At 41.9% G+C, this 15,524-nt stretch overlaps 1 protein-coding gene across 1 annotated transcript in view; it reads left to right on the top strand.

Annotated features, from left to right (window-relative positions):
• cdkal1 (CDK5 regulatory subunit associated protein 1-like 1) overlaps positions 1-15,524 on the top strand; it is a 255,705-nt gene that overhangs the window by 64,005 nt on the left and 176,176 nt on the right. The window lies entirely within an intron of this gene.

The following is a 15,524-nucleotide window of genomic DNA, read 5'->3' as shown; positions in this document are numbered from 1 at the left end:
TATCAGGTAGCTTTAGTTACACACAGAGGGATCGGACACTGAACTAAACCCTGCACAGCTGAAACCCGATACGCCTGCATCTATTCACCAACAGACAAATACACTGTGGACACAACAAACCCGGCCATACACACAAATTACATAAAGGCATATTCATCATGTACTCACCGACTCACAAAGGTTGACCCGCACAGGTTAGAAATCCTTTAACGTCTGTTTCAACAAGCTGTTTCAACATGCCTAATCATTTATTCATAATACTCAACTGTAAGACAGAAAAGGGCAACAGCAGGAAAGAGGTGTGTGTGTTTTCCTGAGGAGCACCTGTAAGCTTTTGGCATTTTCCCTGTTGAGCTGCGGTCTTCTGTTTTTTTTATAGCTGACAGACCTAGAGGCTTTTTCAGCTGGTGTTAGCTTAACAAGCACTGACCTGGAAATTACTCTGATACTTTATACTGGCACCGAGTTATAAAAGATGACATTCTCTGCCTCTGAACGAGTGTGCTCATTCTCCATTAACCTTCAGGGTGACAAGTGACAGCACAAGTATCTGAGGAACTTTTCAGTAACACATACACGCTGATGAAGATACAAACACCCTCTCGAGTCTCTCTCCATGGATGTCACATCGAGAGTCCATATGTTAAAGTATGGAGACGGGTTTGATATACATTAAGTCATGCAAGATGACAGTCAGGAGTTTTGACCTTTGCATGCCTTATGTTTGAGCCCAGAGGGGCAGTGATGCACCCAGTGGAGGAGAGAGATAGAAGTAGAAAACAGATGACAGCATGAAAGGTTGATCAACTTTGAGAAAGAGAGAAACTTAAATGGTTGGAGGATAAAGGGGATAACATAAGGAGGTCACATTTGATGTCAGATGGTTGTGGACGAGGTCAAATTTACATTCACAACTAGGGATGCACGATATTATCCGCACGTGCAGATAATGGCTTGGAAATTACATATCGGCATCGGCAGATATGTCATTTGTCTGCCGATATTTTCCGCCGATAACAACGCTAGAATTCTGCCTAAATGCTTGAAGATTCCCTAAAAAAGCTTTTAGTAATGCTACGACATTAACTTGGCAAAGTTATCAACAATATACAAATAAAGACTTAAAAGTAACAGAAACTCGAGCCAATGAATGTTAAACAACTTTCACAATGCTTAACTAGCTAACGGTTAGCTCACATTCTCGTCACTTTCCAAGGCTTCAACATCAAACACGCCGAAAATACACTCTCGGCCAAAGCCGACGCTAACAGAGAGTAACATAAACATCAGTGCAAAACTAACTTACATATTCATGGACGCACACACGATAAAAAGAGTCCGTCGGCGATCACTGATGTCTCTGTAGTAGGTGCAGTAAACAAGTCCGGGCCTGTCTCCCTCACTGCCGTGTTTCAGGGGGATGCTGCTTTCAGGTGCGCTCAGAAATGTGAGTGATCAGACGCGTGACCTTTTGTACAACGCCTCTTCTGTCAAGCGTGAAGAAGGGTGCAAGATGTCTGCGGTATGGCAGTTTTTGGCCTCTACAATAAGAGCAGGCATCATATCGATTCCACTACACTTGATGCACCTGATGAGACTTGATGTTCTCTGCAATTAAGTGGAAAAAAATTTGCATAATAGATCGGTATCAAAATCGGCAATTGGCAAAAAGGGTTGGAAAATATTGGCATATCGGATATCAGCAAAAAATCCAATATTGTGCATCGCTATTCAAAACCAAACGTGAAAAAAAAATACATATAAAAAGCATTGGTTTTTATATGTATATTTGTGTTAATGTGTGTATTTATGAACATATTTTTTTCATCCACAGTATCTTAGTGATTATGTACATGTGTGCCTTGTAAACGTTGACATAAAGCATCTTTCCTTTCATTGAGGGGGGGTTTGTTTCTAATTTTACCTAATCAGCACACGGCCAGGATGCTGCGTTCAAGCCAAGAAGCAATTCCACCAAACAATATTTAGAGTGACACGAGCCCAAGGCTTCCTGTACAGCTCGGCTATAGGTACATGTTGTATAAAGAATGATGGATGCACAGGAACGCACACAGCAAGATGCCAACTTCTGTAAGGCGAGGGGTCGGTGGGTCGGTGCCTTCAAATACCCGGGGCAGTCCTTAACCTCTGAGGTGCTGTAAACAAACAGACAGATAGCTAGATATAGAAGGAAGGGATATCGCTGAAGGGAATCGGGCCACATGTGGCATATAGGCTACTGTACATTCCCTGGCCTGAATATCACAGAGGTATGGCAGTGACTTGTGATTAAATTGTCGTGCGTGCATGTAGGACTGGCTGTGTGTCAGATAAGGTACTGCGACGCATGCTCCCGGGGGCATTGACATACATACTGCAAACTTTGGTAGCAAAGTTTTTATCCGATGTTTGGCTTGATCTTTAGCCAGAGTCGCTCCTTCTGAATAGTCTTATTGAATCTACATAACATTTCTTTAATTCCTTATTATTGCACCTTCATCAATAATGATGTGCTACTTGTTTAGCGGGAATGCCTTTTTTTTGTAGATGTGCACTAACAGTAATTGTGTCTGTTTCATGTATCTATACTTCCTCTCTTAACTTTTATTCTTTACCTGAAATGGTGATAACATTGGCTTAATTTAACATATTTCTTTCTTTTCATTTTATGCATTCATCATACAACAGGATGGACAGGATGACAGCTGCAGACATGAACGCAGACAGCGACAATACACAAACTCAATCTTTTATGCGAACTCACACATTTCTCACGTGTGCAATAGAAAACATGATGCTCACCACCAGAAAAAAAGGGCGCCTTCATTTGTTCAAAACAAAATACTTATTGCAAGAAAACAAGTAACAAACAAGTGTGATTCAAAAGTTTACCTTTGAATCACATGCACAGTCAGTACACTTGAGCGCGTGTGATTTCATATTTTGAGCTCGACGTGCTGCATGCACAGGTCTTCCCACCGACTCTTCAGGACTTGGCAGATCACAGAGTATTTAACAGCAGAACAGCTTCTTGTGTTGGTGTGAAGCAGATGTTCACAGATATGGAAACTTCAGTGACTGTAGTGATTGTTTTAGTTACATCTCCTCTCGCCGTTCGTCCTCTACTCTGCTAATCCAGAACAGATCGGCTGCAGGAGCCGGATTTGTCAACACGGCTGTCAATCATCCTTTTTACAGCATCAAATAACTAATTAAAACTAAACCTGTCAGAAAAATGAACACTTGAATGTAAATCAGCTTGATAAGAACTAACTATAATGACAGAAACCATGTTTGAGAAAAATTTATTTGACGTGTATTTTGATTTTATAGTTTGACTCATGTCCCATCTGTTAACATGGAGGAGGCGGGCTTTATGACCTACACTGCAGCCAGTCAGCAGGGGGCGCTCGAAATGTTTTGGCTTCACTTTTGGGGAGCTGTCGTGTCGTCCATCTTTTTATACAGTCCATGTTTCCCACATCTGATCAGACTTTCAATGAAAACTGATTAAATACACTTACCAAGCAGGATCTATGTTAAAGCCATATAATGGTATGAAAAGGTATGGGCAGAGCAATGGGGATAATTAGTGGATACACCAGTTTTGCTTGTACTGATTAGACTCAATGAAATTTTAACATACATTTCAGGCATGATATCTGAATTCATCTGTATTCGTACATTTAATATGCATCTCAATGTGGCTTTGACAGAAACTAGATGTTTAGCCTTCAAAAAGAAAAATAACCCAGCTCTATTCAGTCGTAAGATAAATGTGTGATAAAAGTGACTTTAGTACTCAGTATAACATTTGATATGTGTTGTCGACCGCAGAGCCTGGATCTTTATTCAATATGATCTTTACTGATTGAAAGTGTGAAAAGGAGAGCAGGAGAGAGACGTAACAAACATGGCTCAACAAAAGAGGCTGCGGCGGCTCTTTTCACCCCTAACTAGAAAAATATTCACTATCCCTCTAACAAGCCAAATGTATTTTAAAAATCACCTCCTCATTCTGTAAAGCTCTTTTCTTCACACAATTCACTCCCCCTTCCCTCTCTTCTCCTTTCTAATGGTAATGAACCCTGCCTTGAACCTTCCTTTTAATTGGTGTCGACTCAGACGAGGAGGGAGCGCGTGTGGGGAAAAAAATCCTCTTTTAAAACATTCCATAAATTAATTTTTACCAAGTAAGGGCGTCCTGCATAGCAATTTATTCAGACAGTTTGCTGTTGTGCAGGCTGCATCCTTGGCTTTTAAAGGAATGTTATTTAGAATAAATAATGCACTGTGCTTGAACAAGGAGGCCTTTTAGAGGGACTGATGAGCCACCGCCGAGCCACTCCAGGCTGCACAGAGGAGGAGATATCAGCCGGGGAAATTAACAGGCTGAATAGATGCTTAGACTTTTTAGCTCTATAATGAGACTCCCATAGTCTGCTCAGTCCCTCAACGCGCGTACTGTACATAAACTCACATATCTGCTTTCATGTGTGCGCACATAGCATAAATTACTTCCAGTGCACCAACTCGCATAAGCATAGATGTGTAAATAACATATAAGCAATACACATGCATGCAGATACAAAAGAACAGAGACTCACATTCAGGGAATACACTCCAATGCACAAATGTGTAAACAAACACACAGATTGCAGTTATTATATGTTTTTTATTTAGCTTGGAAACTTAGTTTTCTCTTTAATCATTTCTTATTTTATAATAATTAACAGGTAATTGATTACAGTTTTGATAGCAAAGGAGATGAGCAATTGGTTAAAAGATAATAGAAATTAAGAGTTTTGCTTTGCTCCAATATTTTTGTTCCTGTTATGCTGGTGCTTCACTACTTGTCGATTAAAGTAGCAAACCTTTTCAAATTATGCTTTGTCTTCAAGCCACTGATCATACTTGTTAGGCTAGGGAACTTTCCATAAAAGCACAGATTTGTGTAAGGTGTTCGGGTTTGGTTTGGCTCTGAGGATGAGCCATAGTGTCACAGGCCAGGGCTACAGTCTCCTGCTGGTCTGTATGCCATCACTAAGGCAATGCGTGGGTCTGTGGTGGTTTGTATACAGTTGTCAATAGATCTATATGTACATTACAGACTATGTTCTTATGTGTGCCTTGGTACAAACTACCTCTCACTCAATTTGCAACCACATACAATGTCATGTTGCTCAGTAGTAATCATTTTCTCCAATATGCATTCCCATATGGATGTTCACATCAGAGTTAGGCTGCTGGATAATGCCAAAACAAAGATGGCTGTAGAACTAAACTGCAACCTTCACACGGATGTAGGGAGACAGTGCTGGATATGAAGAAGGATAAGAAGATGGCGGCCGTGAGGCTTGCCACAGTACAAGCAGTGTTCCTGTCATTTTAGTGTCTGCGTTACTTGTTTGCAAAGTGTCGTGCTTAATCCAGTACACGCGATCGGAGCAACTTTATATGCCTCAGTCTCCTGCTGTCTTTGAGGTAGTCCTGTGTACACAATATGTATCTTAACCTTATTAATCGCAGGTTCTCTCCTCCTCTTTTCCATCACAGTGAGACAAATTGGACAGTCATCCAAGGTTACAAGAACATTGTTTTGGGACAAAAGAACAATTTAAGAGGTTAAGATTGGATGTTGCTTTTCAAAGCCTAATTATTAGAATGCTATAATTATGTTATCTTTGTTTTGGCAAGAAATAAAAGATTTTGATTTGTGAAGATTGTTGATGCCTTCCAGGTCACCGAGCATGTGCCGTTCCACTTTTCCAAACCCTTGGCTGTAATAATTTATGACCTTGAAACCAATCATGATTGTTTATGCTTGGACTAATTTTGTGTGGATTCATTCAACCGAGGATGTCCTTTCACCCCTGTCATCCTCGCAAGGATTTCCCTCGTCTCCGCTCCTGGATCAAAATAATTGTACACTTGCACACAAGCACACACACACACACACACAAGCACACACACATAGCCACAGCCACACACAGCTTTACAGAAACCTGCAATCATGTATACACAAAAGCAGAAACGTGAATTTCTGCCTACACACATATGCTCATGTGTTTTCAGATTGATTCACAGAGAGGAGAAAGGCCTCATGGGGAGTGGCTGAGGCTCTGAATGATACATGCCTGTTTGTGCCCTGTGACCTGACCTGTTTAGTCTGAGACTAAAGCTGCCACACTTACACATGACTGTCACTGCTCCCGACACTAGCTACATGTGTGTTTTACCCGTTTATATTATATGGATGAAAAGACTGAAAATCTTGAGGTGATTTTCTGGACAAACCGTCTGTAACACTGAGCACTTCTGTTATTTCCTCCTTTTTGCTAACCATTATCTCTTACATGATGACTTCCTACTGACGTTTTCGCAGTTCCTAGAAAGTTTCTATTTTGTAAGCGATCCCTTTAAGAACACCAACCCTCTGGTGTCATTTTGATATTGAACATTTAGTTCCATATGTTTGTGTGTCTCTGAAAAACAGCCTCAGGCCGAGGGGCAGCTCCCATGTCAGTGTCCCATAACAGCCTCTCCTATAGAAAGTAGGACTTTGCATTAGAAATAGGACTCATGGGACTCTTCCCAGGATTCAGCTCTGGGGTTCCCCTCTTCGTTCGTCAGTAAAAAGCTCATCTGTAATGCAATTCCCTGCACATATGTGTGTCTGAATGCTTGTGTGGGCCTTTGCCCATGCTCCTGCATTTTTATTAGCATTTTCTCTATTATGAACCATTCAAGCAGCGAACACAACTCATTTGCAGTAATGCAATATTTATCACACATTCACCTCATTTTTACAAGACAGATGTCATCCATTTCACAGCACTGGGCATTTTTTTAAAAGGTCATAATCTGAAAGCCTTGCATTTCCTCTTACCGTACTTTACTAGGCCCAGGTTGACAGTTGGGCTGCTTCCTATCTCTGATAAACCCGGAGGCCATGTGAGCTATCTATAAACTAGCCAAGTTATTGGTGTATTGATTGGTCAACAGATTGCCTATATCCTGTAAAACTCAGCTCAAACGTGGACGCCTTTATTAACCATGTTGGTAATAAATGTGGAGAACAAGTCCCCTCCGCCGCCCTCCGCCCCGCTTGTTGTTACCCAGATTCACCTCGATCTTTCTGTTACTATTAGTCTTTAAAAGATTGGAAACAAGGGTTTAAGAGAGGCAATCACGCCTTTGCAACTTGTCATAGGTGCTTAGGCTGCACAAATCTATAACATCACTTACCACAACTCACTTTTATGGAGCGGCTTTGTAATGTAATTATCTTGTCTTAATTACATTGAACATCCCTTTTCCTGCCCTTTCTTACTTTTCTTGTGCACTGAGATTTTTTTGTACTTTAATTTCAGTCTTTCTCCTATTTACTCCTTTTATGGGCGACAACTGAAGCACAACAACAGTCGATGAGTGTGTGTAAGAGAGAGAGAGAGAGAGATCCCAGAGGATTGTGCAGCTTTACCTCTCAAACCCCTCTTTCTTCCCTCAATCACAATCCTCCTTCACAGCCTCCGAGCTCTCGTCCTCCCCCTTCATTTCCTTTTGAGTCCTGTTGTCATCCTTCCTCTCCCTCTCCCCACTTTGTGATGAAGATGTGCTCTTTGGCAGGTTGTTTTTTTTCCTTCCTTTTACTCATCGCCAGCCACTCACTCCCTTGTATCTCCTGACATATTCCACTCCCCCTCTCTATTTAGATTTTTACATGCGTACTTTACATTTTGACGTTTTTGTGCGTTCTTATACAAAGCTGTCTGTTAACACAAATGAGCTTTAAGGCTCGTCTTGATGTTTTCAAGATATACATGTTGATTAATGTGCACTGTGCAAAAACAGAACATAAAACAATGTATGGATATAAGAAGTGGATGCACTGTAAACATTTAAGACTTATTTGTTCAGTGAGCAACACGGTTGGATTTGTTTAACAAAGAGCAGAGGTGTAAAGCATACTGTAATATTCTACTCAAGTAGAAGAACTGTTACTTTGTACTCAAGTCAAAGTACTTGTGTAAAAAGTTGCTCACTTAAAAAGTACTCAAAGTCAAAGTTAGTAAGTTACTTTCCTGCCCCGCAGATTTTTATAATAATTATAATACAGTAATAAGTGTTCCAACTAATGCCATAAATGACTTCACAAAGCAGGGTTATGTTAAAGAGTAAGATCATTTGTTTAACCTGGTTGCTGATGGTCTACCGCTGCCGCGATCGGTTAGCTTGTTTGTGTTGTAAAGGGTTAGTTCGGTTCCGAACTAACGTGTGTTACAACGCGTAACGAGGCAGCGGTAGACCAGCAAGTCCTGGTGTTCTGGGAGGTAAAATTACTGCTTTTGTTGTTTGTTTGGAGTCTGGTGCCTTTGAAGAGAGTGATCTAACAGCTGTATCTCTGAAACCCATTTCCCACTGGTCCATAAACCCACTATCACCCGCTAACACCCGGCTTTTTTGCTTAGTGGGAAAGGTTACAATCTGCATTCAGACCTGGGTCAGATGACTCTGCAGTAGACCCGGAAAATTATCGCCTCGGCTCTGATGGTATTGATGGGAACACAAAAACCATGTTGACACGCTAATCTCCTACCCCTTTCCGGCATGATGCTATGCTCCGTCGCTATGCTTTGTTGCCATGCTCCGTTGCGATGCTCCGTTGCTAACTTCTGCGACTCCTTGTCATCTCAGCTACAAACTCCACCAGTCTCCATCCAAGCAACGCTTGGGCATCGTTTCAAATTTGTCGGCGTCGAGTTTCAAAAACAGACTGAATTAGTAATAGAAACAATAAAGACCTAACCACCGTAAACACTGTTTACTAACCCTGTCTCCGGCGCATTTGTGATGTCAGTCGGTGACGTAGCAGAAAAGACACCGAAGGAGTATCGTCCACTGGCAATGGGAACCGAGACAATCGGTATTTATTAGCAAGTCTTCCCCGGTCTGAAAAACCTGCGTCGACACGCTAATTTCGGTGGGAAAGGGGTATTTGTCAAAGGAGGCGTTTCCTCCGAACGCTATGTGTGAGGTTAGTAGTCACAGCTCTTCTTCTATTCTGACTCAGTGGAAATCAACCGGTACCACTGTTTTTACTTGATGCATGACACTTTGAACTGATTGGCCTGTTTTTGATGCGGTGCATTTGATTGCCGTCTGGTCCAAGTCAGTTTTTCTTTATAGCTCGCAATATCCTTAGATAAATATTTCACTCAACGGATGGATGTACAAATGTTGCAAATTACTTTACTTCATTTACAACTTACTGAAGTAAAAGCAAAATTAATTACTTGAAAAAAGTACACGGAAAAGCTACTCAATTACAGTAACGTGGGTACTTGTACCTTCCACCTCTGCAAAAGAGTAATATATGAATCATTCATAGTTATCCAATTTAAAGAGTTTAAGGTTTTACACACAGAGCATTTAATACTCTTATCACACACTTTTTTCTTATTAAACCAACTGAACTAGTGATTAAGTCCTCTGTTTCCTTTAAGATTTAGAGTGACGTCCGATGACTGAATTAGGAAAGCTGGCAGTGAAAAGCAGATTTGACATTATCCAAGAATAAAATCAAAGCAGTGATGTTAAAATGTTTACATGGGATCTCTGTAACTATGATTTCCCTGAGACAGGATTTCACATTAAAAGCCAGCCAACTCGACAGCTTCTTCTGGACAGCTGAATTTTCACACATTAGACGATTACTATGTAAACTGCTGGTTAACCTAGAGTGGCACTGATGGGACACCTTTACCGACTCTCCCTCTGCTTCATCTGTCATGTTTCCCTGCCTTTCATCTCCTCTAACCATCAGCTACTTCCTGTTTCACACTCACCTGTGTCATTTCCTCCTCTCTCTCCTTTTTACAGGTTTATAAAGATGTTTTTCTGACAGTTTTCTGTCAATCACTGTCATGCATTTCTGCCGCTTCCTTTCGCCTCTCTCGGCTACGTCTCCTGGAGGGCCCTCGTCTGGTACATTAACAGCTTTCATTTAGTTGAGTGTGCCTGCAGTCAGATCCCACAGGCCCCGAGTTAGCTGCTGTTTTATTTATGCTGTTTGTATTTTGACAGTTGTTGTAGTAAACTTTGCCAGTGCACTTATTCACAGAGGAGCGGCTGTTCTCCCCTTTCAGAGGAGCAAAGTGTGTTTTCTCCACATTGATTCAGTCTGGGTTGTCAGTCAGCGATGGAGAAACGTCTCATGCTAAGGAAATTAATAAATCATAACACTAATACATATACATCAAAGTTAAATTATTGTAATGTACTGCACTAGCCACTGTGGAATAGAAATAGGGACAGTGACCAACACTGAGACGGCATTGTTGTGTCAGTCGGAAGAAGTTTGTGGAAGTGGAAAATATGTAGAGTGGAAGATTAAACACAATTGGTCCCTCTCTCACTCACTTTATCCCACTCTCACACACTCGTGCACACACCAGCTCACATCTTAATTACTGGGGCTTGATGGGTACTTAACCTTGCCCCTTGCTGCTTATGCTAATGCAGAGAGGTCAGGAGTGTGCTGATTGGCTGGCTCGCTGTCAATTCAGCCGGAAAACTGTCGGGAGTGCGGATGAGCGGATGAGGGACGAGAGAGGACTGAGGAGCAAGGACAGATGATTTTTATTCTTTAGATTAAAAAGGATGCATTGATATTTAGCTGAGAAATAACAGGTGGTATTTGAACACACTGTAACACTATAGGTCAAACAGTATAGGTCACAGGAACAGGTCATTGTGTTAAAACGCACACAGAGCTAATCAGGATGTAGATATGTACATCTCAGTTACACAACCTTTCCTCACTACTCTTAACCAGTATGACCTCATTCTTTAAGCAACATGTTTGCTAAGGAGCATATGGCTGGCTCTGTGTGTGTGTGCGTGTAATGAGCTCATCCTCTTCCCCCCCTATGTAGCTATCTGTATAGGGCTGAGGGTGTTTAGCAGCAGGGAGAGTCATTGAGAGGGCACACAATCACACACATACACACACACACACAACACAGTTTACAGCTGCTCGCCTGTTTTGGACCTGAAAGTAACATGTGCTTTTATTATATTTTGCTTAAATTGCTTTTATTGGTATGTTTGTCCTTTTTTCTAGATAACTTAGGGAGACACGTTAGGAGAAAATAAATTAAAAAGCAACACCCCTATGTTCTCCATGATGTATTTACCACAGGGCAATGCGAAAAAAAGCGAAGAATTAAGACTAATGTGTGACAAAATAAACCAACTTATTCATTGTATCCATTTACTGTATTACAAAATTAGCAAAAGAAATATTAAAGGAGCAATTGGCCCCTGGAAAAGGCCACTGTCAGTCAAAGCTCTCTCTGTAATCGATAGAAGCCATAATATTTGAAATTGGCGCCACAGCTGTGGAGAAAGTCGTACAAACAGCTCGTGGTTTCGGCCATTCTACATTCCTACATTACCCAGCGTGCATTGCGCCCCTCCCTCTGAAAGGAACGGCCCAGCGAGAGACGCTGGAGAGAAATACTACAGTTCCGCTCCAGGCAACAGCTCAGAGCGGTTCAGATTCTGATATACGACGAGAATATACCGGTGGATCGTCTAAAAAATCTTCTGGTCTGCAGTCTACATTTCAAACCTGTCGATTTTGAACGAGACATGACATTGGAGGGCGTCGTAGATTTAGGAAGTGTAGTTTAGCGAGACTTTCCAGGGCCCATTGGAGATGTGGATAGTGTCCTCCAAAGGCACAGAGCGAAATTGCTTATGTTTTAAATACCATAATGACATTAGCTCCCCATAAAAGCATGATATGACTGAGGTTGAAAAGTGGCGTACTGGCCCTTTAAACAAAAGGATCAAGCTCTTCATACTGATGTGAGACATTTGTGGCAGTTGTTCGAGCGTCAGCAGTGTGACTTATAACTATGATGATGTCACCACATTTTGGTTGCAGTTATGTAAATGGCACAGCAGAAGACTCCCATAACACACCAGGAAAAGGGCCTCTCTTTCTCTTCGAGTTTTTCCGTGCTAAAGTTGAAGAGGCCCTTATGTAGGTCATGCAGTGCAGTGCATCTTAATGCCTAGAGTAATTTTAATGTTGTACTTACAGCACGGGGCTCCTCCAAGTCAACCTGATCAATTCAATTGGACATTTAGTCTGCTTTAATTTGACTGATTCATTGTGTCCACTGAGCTGTTAAAAACCAGTATGTACAGCACTGCCCTCCCTACCATACATACATACCACAGAGGTCATACATGTATGCATAAAGTACTGTGCGCCTTGGCCAGTGCCATCCATGACCAATGGTATGTGTGAGTACAGTATGTCGGAGCATGTGGGTGTTCGGACCCTGTGTGTGGTCTTCAGGCTATGGAGAGCAGTAACAGAGTTGACAGGGGGCCGTAGAGATTTAGGGCAAGGTGCCAGGAAGCCAACAAAACACGTGTACGCACCACACTACACTCCCACACACACACACACACACACACACACACACACACATCTTGTCCTCTGATCTCAGGGGGCATCTGCTCTGGTCCGGGTCACTGGCAGCGAGCGCTCGGTCGGGCTCAAAAGTATCACCACGGCAACTGCATCGCATAATCCCATTCCATCTCATCCCATCCACGAGCTGTGTGCGACGTGATTGGCCCGTTCCCCCTGGGGTGCCGAGGCGACGGCTCAGACGCTGTCTGCTTACTCTCTGTGTCAGCTACGTCTCCGAGTCTGTGGGCGGGGAGCGAGGAACGCATTAAAGGAACGTTTGGCGCATTTTGGCAGGAGACTGTGTGAATTATGCAGACGCACCCCTACTGTGTGTGTGAGTGTGTGTTTCTGTGTGTGCAGTGATGCCAGTTTGAGTCCTCCATGAGGAACAGTGTTGGGAGAACAACCTACTGTAAGCAGACATTATCCCCCTTTTTTTGTTCCTCTATGTCACTTCACGTAGACATTTTTGTCCGTCCACCTTTTGTGATTTACCAAATCTAGTATTATATCAATTTTTAAGATCTGCTCATACCAGAAACGACAGTCGCAGTGGTTTTTTTTGACCTTCAATAAAAATAGCAAAGTAGTGAAATTAACTTGCATGGTGAAGAAATCTGCAGAAGTGTTGTGAGGCCTCGTATTTATCAGGCTTTGTCCTTTCTTCATCTTTTTTGTCATCTGAAGTAATTTGTTGTTACCTTTCACAACACTTGTGCCAATGACGAGTTTGATTGAGAAACAAAGACAAGAGGACTTGTGAAAAACAAACGGCTATGAATAGTGGAAATAATCATAAAAACACGCATTTCTGCGTTCATCTCTCTTCCCTTCCTACACTCATCCCTCAGCTTTCATCCATCCCTCCCTTCCTCGTTCACCTGACAATGGGAGCTGTCTTTGAATTGAGTCGTCTACCTTCACCTTTCTCTCCCTCCCTCCTCCCTCTGCTCGCTCACACACCCTCAACCTCCATCACTGTCGCTCTTTGTTTTGCTGAAGAATACGCAAGAAGCCTGAATTAAAGCACAGCTGACAGTTTGCATCCAGTTTCATTGCTCCTCCTCTGTCCTCCTCCCACGATTCCTCCCTCACTTAGGCGTCTCCCCCTCCCATCGCTCCCTCCCTCTCTAGCTCCAGCTGTCAGGAGGCTTCATTATTAAAGATTCATGGCGGAGTCTGGGCAGCTCTTCCAAAAGCTTTTGTCAGACAGACCGAGTGTCTCAAATCTCACTGCCACTAACTGGAGGTGACAGAAAGAACTCACATACACCCGCATGCACACAGTCACACACAGTAAAACACACACTCCTTGTTTTTTTATCCTTTGTCCATCCCTTTATAAGTCAAATCATCTTGAAAATAGGATTATTAATTCTACTTTTCATTCCTAATAATGATTCATTGTAAAATACTTGAACAGTGCTCACTCTCTTGCCAATGACAACTTCACGCTGAGCCTCGCTCTTCATGAATGTTTTAAATATTTGACGCTCACTGTGGTGTTTTTAAATCCCCAGTTTTGGCTTGGTTGGCATCGTTTTGGATGTCACAGTGATCTGTTTTGTCAGAAAAACAATGTTTTGAATTCCTTGTTTCATGTCTTCTATCATGTTTTACTGATTCTTTTATCAGACGAGGGCTGCACTGTTTCACAGTCATACTTGTCACAGTTGTCTCTTCCCCGTCTATGTGCAAACACAGGAGAATATCATGTAATGTACTCTGATTGGACAGTACGTATTAGTCACAACATACAGAATTGTATAAACAAAATTGGACTAAATAGTTATATATACATATATTTACATCCAGCTGCAGCTACATTAGAGCCAGCAGATAGTGAAAAAAGGCTGATGTTGAGCTAACCTGGGCCTCTTTGCATCGCTCGACCACATAGTAGCAGAGGGATTAGCTCGACTGCTGGCCTCGTGCTCAGACACCATCCAGCTGTTTCCTGAAGTCCAAATGTTTTGCAAACCCTTAGTAGCACATTGAAAAGCCCAACCTGTCCCTTGCTGAACCCTAGCTTCTGTGTTTACATCAGAGACTGTATGAAAAGATGGACGACATGACAGCTCCCTAAAAGTGATGCCAAAAACTCTCTACTGCCCCCTGCTGACTGGCTGCAGTGTAGGTCATAAAGCCCGCCTCCTCCATGTTAACAGATGGGACATGAGTCAAACTATAAAATCAAAATACATGTCAAATAAATGTTTCTCAAACATGGTTTCTGTCATTATAGTTAGTTCTTATCATGCTGATTTGTGTCCAAGTGTTCATTTTTCTGACACGTTTAGTTTTAATTAGTTATTTGATGCTGTAAAAAGGATGATTGACAGCTCTGTTGACAAATACGGCTCCTGCAGCCGATCTGTTCCTGATTAGCAGAGTAGAGGAGGAACGGCGAGAGGAGATGGAGACGTGTCGTCCATCTATATATACAGTCATTGGTATCCGCATAAACTCCAATGTATATACACACATTGACATACTGAAAACATACATACAGCCTTTCACCCACAAAGGACGTATAAAATAATTCTTCAAGAAGCTTGTATCAAAAACTTGTACAATGCTAAAAAAGCATTCAATGATGCACAGTCTGTCCTCCATTAGTATTTCTATTCAATCCCTAGGCCGATTTGAGTTGTAATTGCAATGAATGATCCTCGTTTTCTACTTACCTTCATATCTCACTATTTGTTCATTTGTACTCGGCATTCATTGGGTTTGTTTGTTTGTTCTTTTCGCATTCAGTTGTTGAAGCTTAAACACAGCAAGACACAGAGAAACTGATGAAAAGAATGTTTGAGCTTTTTATATGAATTACACAATGGATCAACGCACAGTTAAGAACACTTTAGCAGAATACACTATTCATGTAAATTAGAATGTAGAAAGAATTCATCACTAACCAAATCTGCACCATGGGAACTACCTTGAGTAAATTCCTCTCCACTCTCTCTCAGACACTTCAGGAGGGAATAGCTTACATGCCACCAGGAAAAACAGTAAAAACTTCTCCTTG

This window comes from Semicossyphus pulcher, unplaced genomic scaffold (genome assembly GCF_022749685.1).
Source record: "Semicossyphus pulcher isolate SPU_LCO1_2020_fin unplaced genomic scaffold, fSemPul1.0.p SCAF_9, whole genome shotgun sequence".
NCBI classification, from domain to species: domain Eukaryota; kingdom Metazoa; phylum Chordata; class Actinopteri; order Labriformes; family Labridae; genus Semicossyphus; species Semicossyphus pulcher.
This window is presented reverse-complemented; position numbering and strand designations above follow the sequence as displayed.